Source organism: Melanotaenia boesemani, chromosome 15, assembly GCF_017639745.1.
Source record: "Melanotaenia boesemani isolate fMelBoe1 chromosome 15, fMelBoe1.pri, whole genome shotgun sequence".
Taxonomy (NCBI): Eukaryota; Metazoa; Chordata; class Actinopteri; order Atheriniformes; family Melanotaeniidae; genus Melanotaenia; species Melanotaenia boesemani.
Genome location: NC_055696.1, coordinates 28604053 through 28616215, shown reverse-complemented (window position 1 = coordinate 28616215; position 12163 = coordinate 28604053).

The following is a 12163-nucleotide window of genomic DNA, read 5'->3' as shown; positions in this document are numbered from 1 at the left end:
TTTGTTTGTTTTTTGTTTGTTTTTTTGTTTTTTTTGTTTTTTTATAATTGTAATTTACCACTAAAAAAAGCTAGAAACACTTTGCAGCTGGTCTAAAAAAGAAGGATGAGAACATTTAATCAAATTCAATGTATTACCTAAAGACTAAATAAATTTTAAAAAAATGGGAGTGGGAGTCATTCTAAATGGGAGCAGGATGGGATCGGGAGTAATTTTTTGGGATTGGGACAGGACAGGATTTTTTCTTTTGCTTTGGCTCAGGATTGGGTCGGGACAAGATTTTTTTCTGTGGGAGTGGGATGGGACAGGAGTAATAATGCACTCCTCTGTCACCCTCCACTTCACGCACCGCGATGACGTATGTGGCGTAAGTGCAGACCGTGAATTGGGACACACCTATGGTGACACACTTTCATGCTGTTGCTACACCTTTAGCATCATTGACCTGCAGCTTCCTGAGTTAGGAATGATCCATTTTTTGAGGTTGGTGGACAAATCAGCTTCAAGAATTTCATTGGAGAGACAAAGTTGTGTGACAAGAAGTCATGTTTTTAGGGGTTTTTTTCTGTCTGTTTGCTTCTTTTCTTTGTTTAGGTTTAGACACAATTACACAATGAAATCCTCAGGGAATCCTTAATTTTTTTTGTTTGTTTATTGTTTTGATTTGTTTTTGTCTCATTAACTACTGTAAAACGAGTATTAAACAAAACCTTTTCTCTCCCAGCTGGTCACAGCCTAATGTTTTCTTTATATATATATATATATATAATTATATATATATATATATATATATATGCTTGTTTATATTGTTTTATTTAACTTATCTTATTGTTATTTATTGCATTTTATTTGTGCTTTTCTTGCACCTTGTTGCCTCTATTTTGCTTTGTACCTTTATATATTGTGTCTTCTGCTTGTCCTGCTTTACTGTTGGTGTTGTATTGCTGCTGGTACCCAAATTTCCCTGAGGACTCTCCAAAAGGATTAATAAAGTATTTCTATTATATATATATATATATATATATATATATATATATGACTAATCATGTTCTTTGAACAGTAATCAGACCTGCTCCCCACAAGCAGAGAAGGTAAACAGACAAAATACTGCAGAATTTTATTTATTTATTTATTTATTTATTGTCATTATTATTTGTCTATTTTACAGCAATTTGAAAATAATGAAATTTATATATGTTACATCTATAATAGACCCTGAAACATAAATAATGCTGAATGTGAAAAGAAAAAGTTGGATGAAGTTCAGTATACTTGGTTGATGTTGTGATGAAGCAGAATTGTTTCACCTGCCTTTTAGCTGTACATCTGTTTCCTATGGTGCATAAGTACAGTCCATTTACCATCTATAACAACAGAAAAGGAGGACAATATTTATGAGCAGGGTGTTAAGTTAACACACCTATCTGCAGCTTTGCAGATAATTTACCAGCTTGCTGAAGAACATGATCCTTGTTTGACTGCGAATGCTGACTTTTTTGTCTCAGAGCAGCGAGTCCAGGGTTTAGACCAGATGAAGCTCCAGAGGAGCAGCGCAGGGGGAGTTTGGTTAATGGAAGAGGTTTTGACACTCACACTATCTTTCATTACAGCCACAGAAATGCTGAATGCAATTTTAATGAAGTCTTTTCATAAATCTTTGTACTAATGAAACACAGAGTCAGTTAGGTTAAGAAGACTTGCATTCACATAGCACGGCAAAAAATGGAAAACGTTATGTTATGTGGCAGTCAGGCCGATTTTCCTCTGTTACTGGCAGCAGCAGTTAGTCTGTTAACCCCTTAACTCCCGGTAGCAGAGGCTGAAAATTAAAGTTTAGAGAAATTATAGGCCAGAAACCTGGATAATGAAGCAGTAAAGGTGCATGGATGGAAGTTATTGTGCATATTGTGAATATTTCTCTCTCCTCACCATCTAGAAGCTGTGAGATTCTCATCCTGCTTTCTGTCTGTTCACCTGATGCTGATATTCATCACATATTGTTCCTTCTGTGTTTAGAAGGAAGCAGCTTCACAGCTTTAAATTCATCCTGCTGACTTTTTACCTTTTAGTTAGTAAATCCTGAACATTTCATCCTTCTTTGTCATAAATATTTGATTTTATAAATATATATAAAGAAATATTTTATCTGAAAATTGCTGCTAAACCTGTTTATGTGTTTAGTGCAGGGGTCTGCAGCCTTTCCAATCCAAAGAGCCATTTTTCCCTTTGCCAGCTAAATAAAACTCCTTTAGAGACGCAAATGTTACGAAACTTTTCAAAAAGGTAAGTTAATATATATTTTTAATGAAGAGCCACCATAGGATGTTTGTTATTTTTGAAGAACCACATTTTTATTTCCATTTTTAAGGTTTTAAAATAAAGAAAAACCTAAAACCTTTATAAAAAAAAAGAGGATAGACAGACTTTCTGCTAAGGAATGTAGATATTTGTGGAAAATGATGTAAAAGAAAGGAAAAAAAAGTCCATGGTTTCCAACCTAATGACAAGAAAGATAGATTTAAAAAGATATTTTAGCCACGTATTTAGAGGCATTGTGGAAGGTCCAGAGAGACACTTGCAGCTCCAGAGTCGCAGGCTGGAGACCCCTGATGTCGTGTTTGTAAACCAAAACTTACTGCATTTTCTTTTTATAGCTGTAGGCCTTTTTTTAAAGGAAAGAGACATTTTGCGCGTAACGATGCAATTAATCACGATTAAAAAATTTTATTCGTTGCCCAGCACTAATATATATATAAATATATATATATATATGAATATATATATATATATATATATGTATATATATATATATATATATATACTGTATATATATATATTTTTTTTTTTTTTTTTTTTTTTAGAGCAAATGCTAAAGTCAGCATGTAGAAATATATCAGGTTTTCTAGGATGTGTGTCAACTCCACACTGCTAATTGCAGTCTGGAGAGTTTATAAAGAAAAAAAATTGTGTAGAGAGAAGCGTAGAATACACTGTAAAGTTAAATTTTAAATAAAATAAATACTGTAAGCAAATCCTTTATGAAGCAGTAATTCATCCTCTGCCACTGTTGACACTAAAATAAAATATAAATACATTGTACTGATATTAGCCACAGACATTATTAAAAAGGTTTATAATTTTAAAAAATGGGTCAAAATTTCTTATCACAACATGGCTGTGAAAGTATGAAGAAGCACTTATAATGTAACTTATTTGCCATGTTGAGTAATTGATGATATTGTAGATGACAATTAATATTTATTTAAATGAACAGCTTTTTTTATTTTGGACAAATGTGACAACTGATGGATGAAATCTATTTATTTTTGTTTGTTTGTTTGTTTGTTTTCCAAAATCATTCTCTACTTTTAATTCTGTCTGTAATGTGCAGTTATTAACAGAATGAAATTATAGATATTCATAAAGAATCATATTATATCATCAGTGACAGTGTAAACTCACCGTCCATTTCATCAGGTCCACCTTTTAGTTGGACACCCTTTTATCTTCAGAACTGTCTTGCTTCTTGGTGTGTTAGACAGAACAAGGTGTTGGAAACATGTCTCAGAGGTTTTGCTCCATGTTGACATGACAGCATCACACAGTTGCTGCAGGTTTGTCGGCTGCATCCATGATGAGAATCTCCCGTTCCACCACATCCCAAAGCTGCTCTACTGGACTGAGATCTGGTGACTGTGGAGGCCGTTGGAGTCCAGTGAACTCATTGTCATGTTCTAGTTTGTGACATGGTGCATTATCCTGCTGGAAGTAGCATCAGAAGATGCTACACTGTGGTCATAAAGGGATGGACATGGTTAGCAACAATACTCAGGTAGGCTGTGCTGGTTAAACCAGGCAATGTTGGTACTAAGGGGCCCAAAGTGGACCAAGAAAATATCCCCCACACCATTACACCAGCAGCAGCCTGAAGCGTTGATACAAGGCAGGATGGATCCATGTTTTTATGATGTTTCCACCAAATTCTGATTCTAGCATCTGAATGTGGAGCTGAAATGGAGACTCGTCAGACCAGCAACGTTTCTCCATCTTCTATTGTCTAGTGTTGGTGAGTCTGTGTGAATTGTAGCCTCAGTTTCTTGTTCTTAGCTGACAGGAGGCACCCGGTGTGGTCTTCTGCTGCTGTAGTCCATCTGCTTCAAGGTTGGACGTGTTGTGTGTTCAGAGATGCTATTCTGCTGGAACCAGTACTTATTGGATTTCCTGTTGTCTTTCTATCATCTCCAACCAGTCTGCCCATTCTCCTCTAACCTCTGACATCAACAAGTCATTCTGGTCCAGACAACTGCTGCTCACTGGATATTTCCTCTTCTTCAGACCATTCTCTGTAAACCCTAGAGATGGGTGTGTGTGAAAATCCCAGTGAATACTCAGACCAACAACCATGTCACATACAAAGCAACTTAAATCCCTTTTCTTCCTCATTCTGATGCTCAGTTTGAACTTCAGAAAGTCATACTTACCATGTCTACATGTATTGAGTTGCTGCCATGTGATTGGCCAATTAGATACTTGCGTTAACAAGCTATTGAACAGGTGGAGCTGATAAAGTGGGTCTTTATTTACACACTGTTTTAGATGCTCAAATGAAATTACAGGACACTTGTGTCAGTGTTTCTCATGAATTATTAATCACATAGCAGAATACCAGGATCCAGAAGCCAAGTTCAGAATTTAAACCTGCACTTTCTTACTCTGACATTTTTATTGGCGGTTAAATTACTGTAGATGGTGAAAGAGTTGCGCCTGGGAACTGAATGTTCCACAAAGTATTTAATAAATTATATAAAAATGATTTTTTTTTTATTTTAATAAAAGGAATGGACTGCTGATAATCTTTTTCTAAACTTTGCTTCTGTAAACAATGCTGGAAATAAGTTAATCTGGCTTAAAACATTTTTTTAGCTAATCTGTTGAAGAGCAGTCAGATACTAATCATTAAATAAAATCTGGATAAGTGAGAGATTCTCCTGTTAATTGGCTTGATGATGTTTTGATTAAAACGGGTTGTTGAGCTCATTAGTGTTTTGTGTGTTTTTGTGTGTTAAGTAGATGGTGGAGTGTTAATTACTGGGAGGTGGGATCACTGTTACATGATGTCAAGAGATTTGCCCCGGCTGCTCTCCCCAGGCCCCCCTCGGCTGTCTCTGTCTTCGTTAAGTGAACATCAGGTGCAAATTAGCCCAGAATAACTTGTGCCTAATATAAATGTGGCTCTCTGCCAAGAGGAGGAAACTGTGTTGTTGACCTGGAAGTCTGACTTCTACCACCACCTGGTGGCGACTTATAGCTGAAACCTGCTGGTCCACATCCCTCAGAGAAAGTAGCCCACCTCTGCTCTCTGCTGGCAGCTGATCCACATTGAAGCTGATGGTAGCCTAAGGTGATGTTAAGGCGGATCATGTCAGAGCTGCCAGACCATGAATCACTTCTACTGAAGCCTGAGAGAGGTGAGGATGAACTCAGAGCGTCTGTTAGATTTTTAATTAGTATTTTTCCTCCTTGTTTCTTTGGATATTTTAGCAGAGTTGTACTGCCACAGGGAGGAAAGACGGAGTACAAATGTAACACCTTTCTGATTTGCAGCTTCAGGCTCCAAACACTGATGTGTTTAAACCTTCCTCTGGCCTTTCATCTGCACCAGCAGAGGCAGACTGAGGATACAAAGCTGTGCAGACATCTAAGATTCACCTGGATTTACCTGCTTTCATCACAGGAGCTGCTTGTGTTTTCACATGTAGCAAAGACCTCCTCACATCTTCAGGTGGTCTTCATCATTTAGATGCAGTTGGTTAAACCTGAAACTGAACATGAATGTTGCTTGTAATGTCATGAGTCTTCTGTGCTTCAACCCATCATTCAGCTGTCCCTCTAAACTGTATGTTATCAGCTATTTATGAGAAAACAACAGCCAATGATGTAATCAATTTGGCAGGTTTAAATGTAATAAAGCAAATAAAAAAATATTTATCACATTATTGGCATAGCATGACAAACAAATCCTTTGGAAAAATAATAAGAGCAGCCATTAATACAATAATACACACACATACACACACACACACACATATATATATATATATATATGGGTTTTTTTCTTATTTATTTTCTAGACATTGATTGATTGATTGATTGATTGATTGATTGATTGATTGATTGATTGATTGATTGATTGATTGATTGATTGATTGATTGATTGATTGATTGATTGATTGATTGATTGAAAATTTATTTGAACATAATGACAAATATAAAAACCAAAACAAAATTAAATTAATTAAAAAAAAAGGAAACACAGTTTAAAAGGAGTGGGTGGAAGCATAAACTTATAAAATCCCACCTCAGTAAATTACAACAATCTTCAGAGATTATAACAATAACACAACCACTACCCGCCACTAGATAATCTTATAGAGACAGTAGTGCTAAGTAACAATACTCAGTCTACACAATAAAACCTATATCATAATAATAATAATCATGTTATACAAAAAATATAGCAATAATATTAATAGTGATAACATATATGAATATTATCCTTATTATGTTACATATTGTACAGTATCTGGATGTACAATCGAGCATGTGACAAATAAACAGCTTGAATCTCAAAGAATGTCCTAAATAAAGATTTTTAGCAGCAAATAATTCTCAAATTGTCTTTTACAACCACCATCATTGAGAGAAAGAAGGCTGCATAGAGAGAACTCTTGATATCCACTGTATGTATTTATGATGAGCAAACTGCACAAAAACTATAAAAGAATCTAAGAATGTGATCCAATTTATCCACTTTTATATTACTGGTTGCAGTTATTACATTTGTATTTCCATGTGAGGTTTATTAGTCACTCTAAATTCTCCCTGGGAGTAAATGTGAGTGTATGTGGTTGGTTGTCTGTCTGCCCTTCGATGGACTGGCGACCTGTCCAGGATGTACTTAGTTATTAATTTTTTCTTTATTGGTAAACCTTGAATGCAAAACCTTGTACTCATGGGAGTGTGTGGTCTCCCTCCTAGCCATTCATCTATTCAGCAGTGAATCTAAAATTCAGATTTGCTCTTTTGTGAGGATATGAGGCTCAGCAGGGCTTTAGGAATGAATTTAACACACAAAGTCTGAATAAAATTTAGTGGACTCTATCTGTGTATGAAGCATTTTTCGTGACAAACACATTCTGTCTTCCTTTTATTAATTTATCCTAACCTTTACACACACACATTTAAATCTATTAAGCCCCAAATCCCTTTGGCCTTTTCCAAATCAATTTTTCCTTTGCTCCTTCTTCAGTTTCTCTTCACGTTTGAGTCTGAACAGCTTTTTCTCCTCTTGTTTTTGTTTAGTCTTGCATACTTTTTATTTCACACCTGGGTTCACTTACTTTAAGCTACACACACACAGTAGATATACTCCGTGGCTGGAATGTTGTGTTGACCTTACAGGATCTGTTCTTCAGTGGTTACAGTCATATTTATCTGGAAGTACTTTTTCTGTAAACATGGGTCTAAACTGCTTAAAAATGGCTCCTCTTGTGGTCTGCCGCAAGGCTCAGTTGTGGGTCCAGCTTTGCTTGCACTGTAAAGGTTGCCCCTGGGGTCCATCTTTTCTAATTCTAACATCTCTTTTCACTGCTTTACAGATGACCTACAGATTTATTTGCTTTTAAAATCAGGGAGAGACTCATTTAATCTGTTATTGTGTTGCCTTGTCAGCATTAAATATTAAATCAAAATTAAACAGAAATTGTCTTTCTTTGGTAACTCTGTTATTCCAGATGTTGACCGTGCTCTTGGTTATTTATCTTATTGTAAGAACGTTAAAAACCTCGGAGTGTACTTGGATGGTTCCTTTAAACTTTGTTGACAGGTGAGTGCAGTAGTCCAACCTAGCTTTTTCCATCTCAGACAGTTAGTTAAGGTAAAGCCAAACCTTCCTGCCACCTGTTCATTACTTGCAGACTGGACTGCTGCAACTCTTTGTACTGGTTTAGTCCTCTGTTTGTCATCTTTGGTCCAAAATGCGGCCACTTATCTGCTGACTGGTACAAAGCAAGAGAAAATAACTCCAATATTACAGCTCTTTATTGGCTTCCAGTTACTTACAGGATCTGGATTAAAATTTTACTCTTTGTTTTTAAGTCTCTTAGTGGCCGAGCTTCTTCTTATCTTGCTTATTCATGCTCCATTGGAACCATGGAGGTGATAAAGCACTTTGGGAACCATGAGCTGTTAGAAATGTGCTACAAATTTAACCTTGACTTATTTGTTCCATCGTTTCTTCCTCCCATCTCATTCCATTCCTCATTTCAGTGTTTTGTTTGGGAATCTGTTTAGTTTACCTTTGGATAAATAGAGTAAATTTATTCTTGCATCCTGTGTCTGGGCCCACCTTTCTGTCCACCTTTCATTACTCATCTTGTTGTGTGTCTTCATCTCAACACAGTTATTTTCTACACTGAACTTTATCAAACTGCCACTGATATATAAGTCAGTTTAGTTCAGGTTAGTTCGTGTCCTCCTGGGTACAGCACACCAGATGTTTTCATCATCATTGGGCTACAAAAGCAAGAAGGATCAATGCATGTTTCCAATATTCTGCCTGTGCTTAAAGTCCCTGTTTTGGTATTCACTGTAGGGATGCCTGTCTCTCACTCACAGATTTTATTTATAGCTAATACATGGGTAAAGATACACTGCATTATTATTATTATTTTTATTATTATTATTATTCATTATTATTAGATATTTTCATTCACAATAATTTGGTTACGTTTGATGTGATTAAATCCAAATAATTTATTAATTATCTTTACATTTTTCATGACGTGTTTGTGTTTAACTCTAGCTGCTATAAAAGTCCCATTCAGACTGAGACACACATGTCAGGTGGACAGACTAATACACGTCTCCAGCATGTACTGGTATCATAACAGGATGGACCCACTCTGACACTTTATCTGCTGTAAAACTGGATTTTAGATAGCCATGACCTCGCTTATGGTACATTTTATTTAATCCTCTATATACAGATATAATTACACTATACTAACTTGTATTAGTTCAGTTTTACTCCCCAAATTCAGCCTTTTGTCTAAATCAGCCCATCAGAGGGTCTACTCTAACCCACAGGATGAATTTAATAAATAATTAATAACATGGAAGCTATTAACTACAATTCTTTTTTTAAAAAAAGTAACAGTAATTCCTAATTTATCTACAACACTTTATGTTTAAAAACTTTTCCAAGGCAGGAGGTTAACTTGTTAACCTTAACTAAAGTAGGTTTGACTCTCCTGGTCTAAATTATGTCACAGCCATCAACAATTTAGCTTCTTACTGGATCATTTAACAGTTAATGCAATGTTGGGATAACACGTGTTTTATTGTGTCTAGACAAATTCATCTGTTTTATCTTTTTTTTTTTTTATTACTTATTTTCAATCAAAAGCACCATTTTTTTTATCTCAGAGATCAGTGACTTAAAAAACTAGAAATCAATTAGGGTTATGTTCAAATCTTTGACTGGAACAAGGAAAAATATGTCTACAGTGTGAATGCAGCCACAGAAATGCAAACACACACACAAATACACACATATGTCCTCTGAAGTCCCTTTGACCCACCCCACCCACACAGCCCTCACCAGACCAGAACAAAACACCCTCCCCCTTAGAAGACTGGCTGGAAGTGATGCACAATGTGTGTGTGAGTGTCCCAGAGGTGCAGCGGATTAGACAAGGTCTCTCTGGAGGGGTCATTATGCAGCCCTGATTATCCCTAAAACCTCTGAAACACACACATAAATACACAAATACACACTTGCATGCATTGATCTTTTTTGACCCATCACATCTGTTTCCTAAAGCACCTTGTTGCAGAAGGAAATCTGACACCTTATCACCTCGACTTCTCACAACACAGCATGCTGCATGTTCAGTGTATGCACACGAGCGTGAACGTGTGCACTGACATCAGTGTGGAATTAAAAGATGCTTTAAAGAGACTAACCCGGTCTGATACTATGGTGGTGACGCAGGGTGACTGGGAGTAGCTTGACTGAAGAACTTATTGTGATAAGAACAATATTAGTGATATTTATTCAGCAGCTCTTTGGAGGTCTGGCTGAGTTTTGGCTTTAGAATTTTTTCCTTAAACTTCATACAGCCAAAGTGAACTAACCTTCAACTTATTTCAGTCTATACAAAAGGAAAAAATATTATATTATTATAAAAAAAAAAATAAAAAAAATTTTCATTATGCAGTTTATATCAGCAGGTCACTAAATGACCTGCTGATAACCAGCTCCCAACTGTGTTTACATGTAGAAATGATGTCTAGTGTTTGTCCATTACCTATTATTCTGTTAGTTTTTGATCCATCTTTAAAAACTGAACCCTTACTTTAACCTGTTTTTACATTTAATAGCAGTAAAGAAAAGAAGGCATATTTTTTTCCACACTGCTGGATCAATCATCATGTGCCTTTTGGTGACTGGCTGGGGCTCAGGAACAAGGCTCAGGATGTCTTCTGATCTATACCACAGTACGTCTTCTCTCAGTGGCCAGAAGAATCTATTTAATCCAATCAGATGCAGGGTTTTCACCAAAGCAGTACTGTCAGAGTCCACTTCTTGGATGACTCCTGGGTAAACATCCCCATCATAGAGCACCACACACCACTTTCTGATGAGGGCCTCTGTGACTTTCACACCTCCAGTTTCTTGATCCTGTTTGGTTTTGGGTGTTTGTGTAATTTCAAAGTCCACAGTCTGTTGATCAAAGCACTCGCAGAACCCAGCAGAACAGAAGCAGCTCAGTTGTCTCCATTTGCTGCTGCCGGGCTTGTCGGTGAAGATCTGAAACAGAACACAAAACAGTTGGCATTATTTAATCTTATTAATTCCATACTAAAAACAAATTTGCATAAGATTAAGATCTATTGATAAAATACTGTGAATTACCCGGTGAATTTTCATTCTACTCTTTACAGGCTTGATTTTCTCCGGCAGCAAGGAGACATGGTCTTCGATCTTATTCTCTGCTAGTAGAAGAGTTTTATTTTGGACTCTTTCAGCAGAGACTCATAGACCACTTTGCCATTAGGTAGATCCATTCCCTTGGAAACCATCAGAATCAGAATCAGAATCAGAAATACTTTATTAACCCCTTTGGAAATTCCTCAGGGAAATTTGTGTTTCCAGTACAAACCGTCCAAGACTAGACAGTAACAACATATAACACAAACAGGATCAGGCATACTGCAGCCGTTTCTACAGCGCTCCTTTGTCTTAGATATAGGAGAAAGATAACATTAGGGGAATAAGATGTGGCTGGAGAGAATAAAAAAAGGCATCTTCACACTGGGCCTAAGGGCCCATTATTGAGATACAAGAGGAGTGGAGGGAGGGGGGGAAGGGACAACCCAGGCAGTGAATCATCGGGGAGGTGCATCTGTAGTGGTGTATGTGAGTGTGGTGCGTGTGTGTGCGCAGTAAGTGAGCATGCGAACTTGTCCCAGTTCTCCATCACAGTCTCTGCCACCTGATGATAGTGGGCATCCTTGGGAGCTGATCCAGGTAAAAGTCCACCGCCCATGAGGAGGGTGGGGGAAGGGTGGGGGAACTGAGCATCCGTCAACAAAACATTCCAGGGAGCTTTTAACCAGCCACCCAAGGCCAGTACAGGGAGCCGAATTTGATAACAGCATTTGTTTTGGTTTCAGGCCAGAGCTGTTTCGTCTGCCTTGAGTCTCTCAGTGGTCCCAATGGCGACTCCAATCATCCGAATTGTGGGTCAATTTCCATCCAGCCGAGCCGACAACTTCTCCAAGTTGGTGTCCACCTTACGTACAAGCTCAGAAATCGCAACCAGTTTGCCATCCAGAGCTTGAATAGCCTCCAGTTTACGATTCAGCTCCTGTACCGCCAAAGCCTGATTGTTCATAGCTCAACACACACCAGCACAGAAATCCGGCAGCTTGCCAGTGACCGCCGACAGTGTCCGAATTTTGCGATATGCCAGGAAACCGCCCGCTCCAAACAGCAGAAACCCAGTTATCATGAATCCGAATGTATAGATGTCTTCAGCGTCCTCGACAGACAGGATCGACAGGCACATGACTTTCCACGCTCCCCAGGAATCCATCA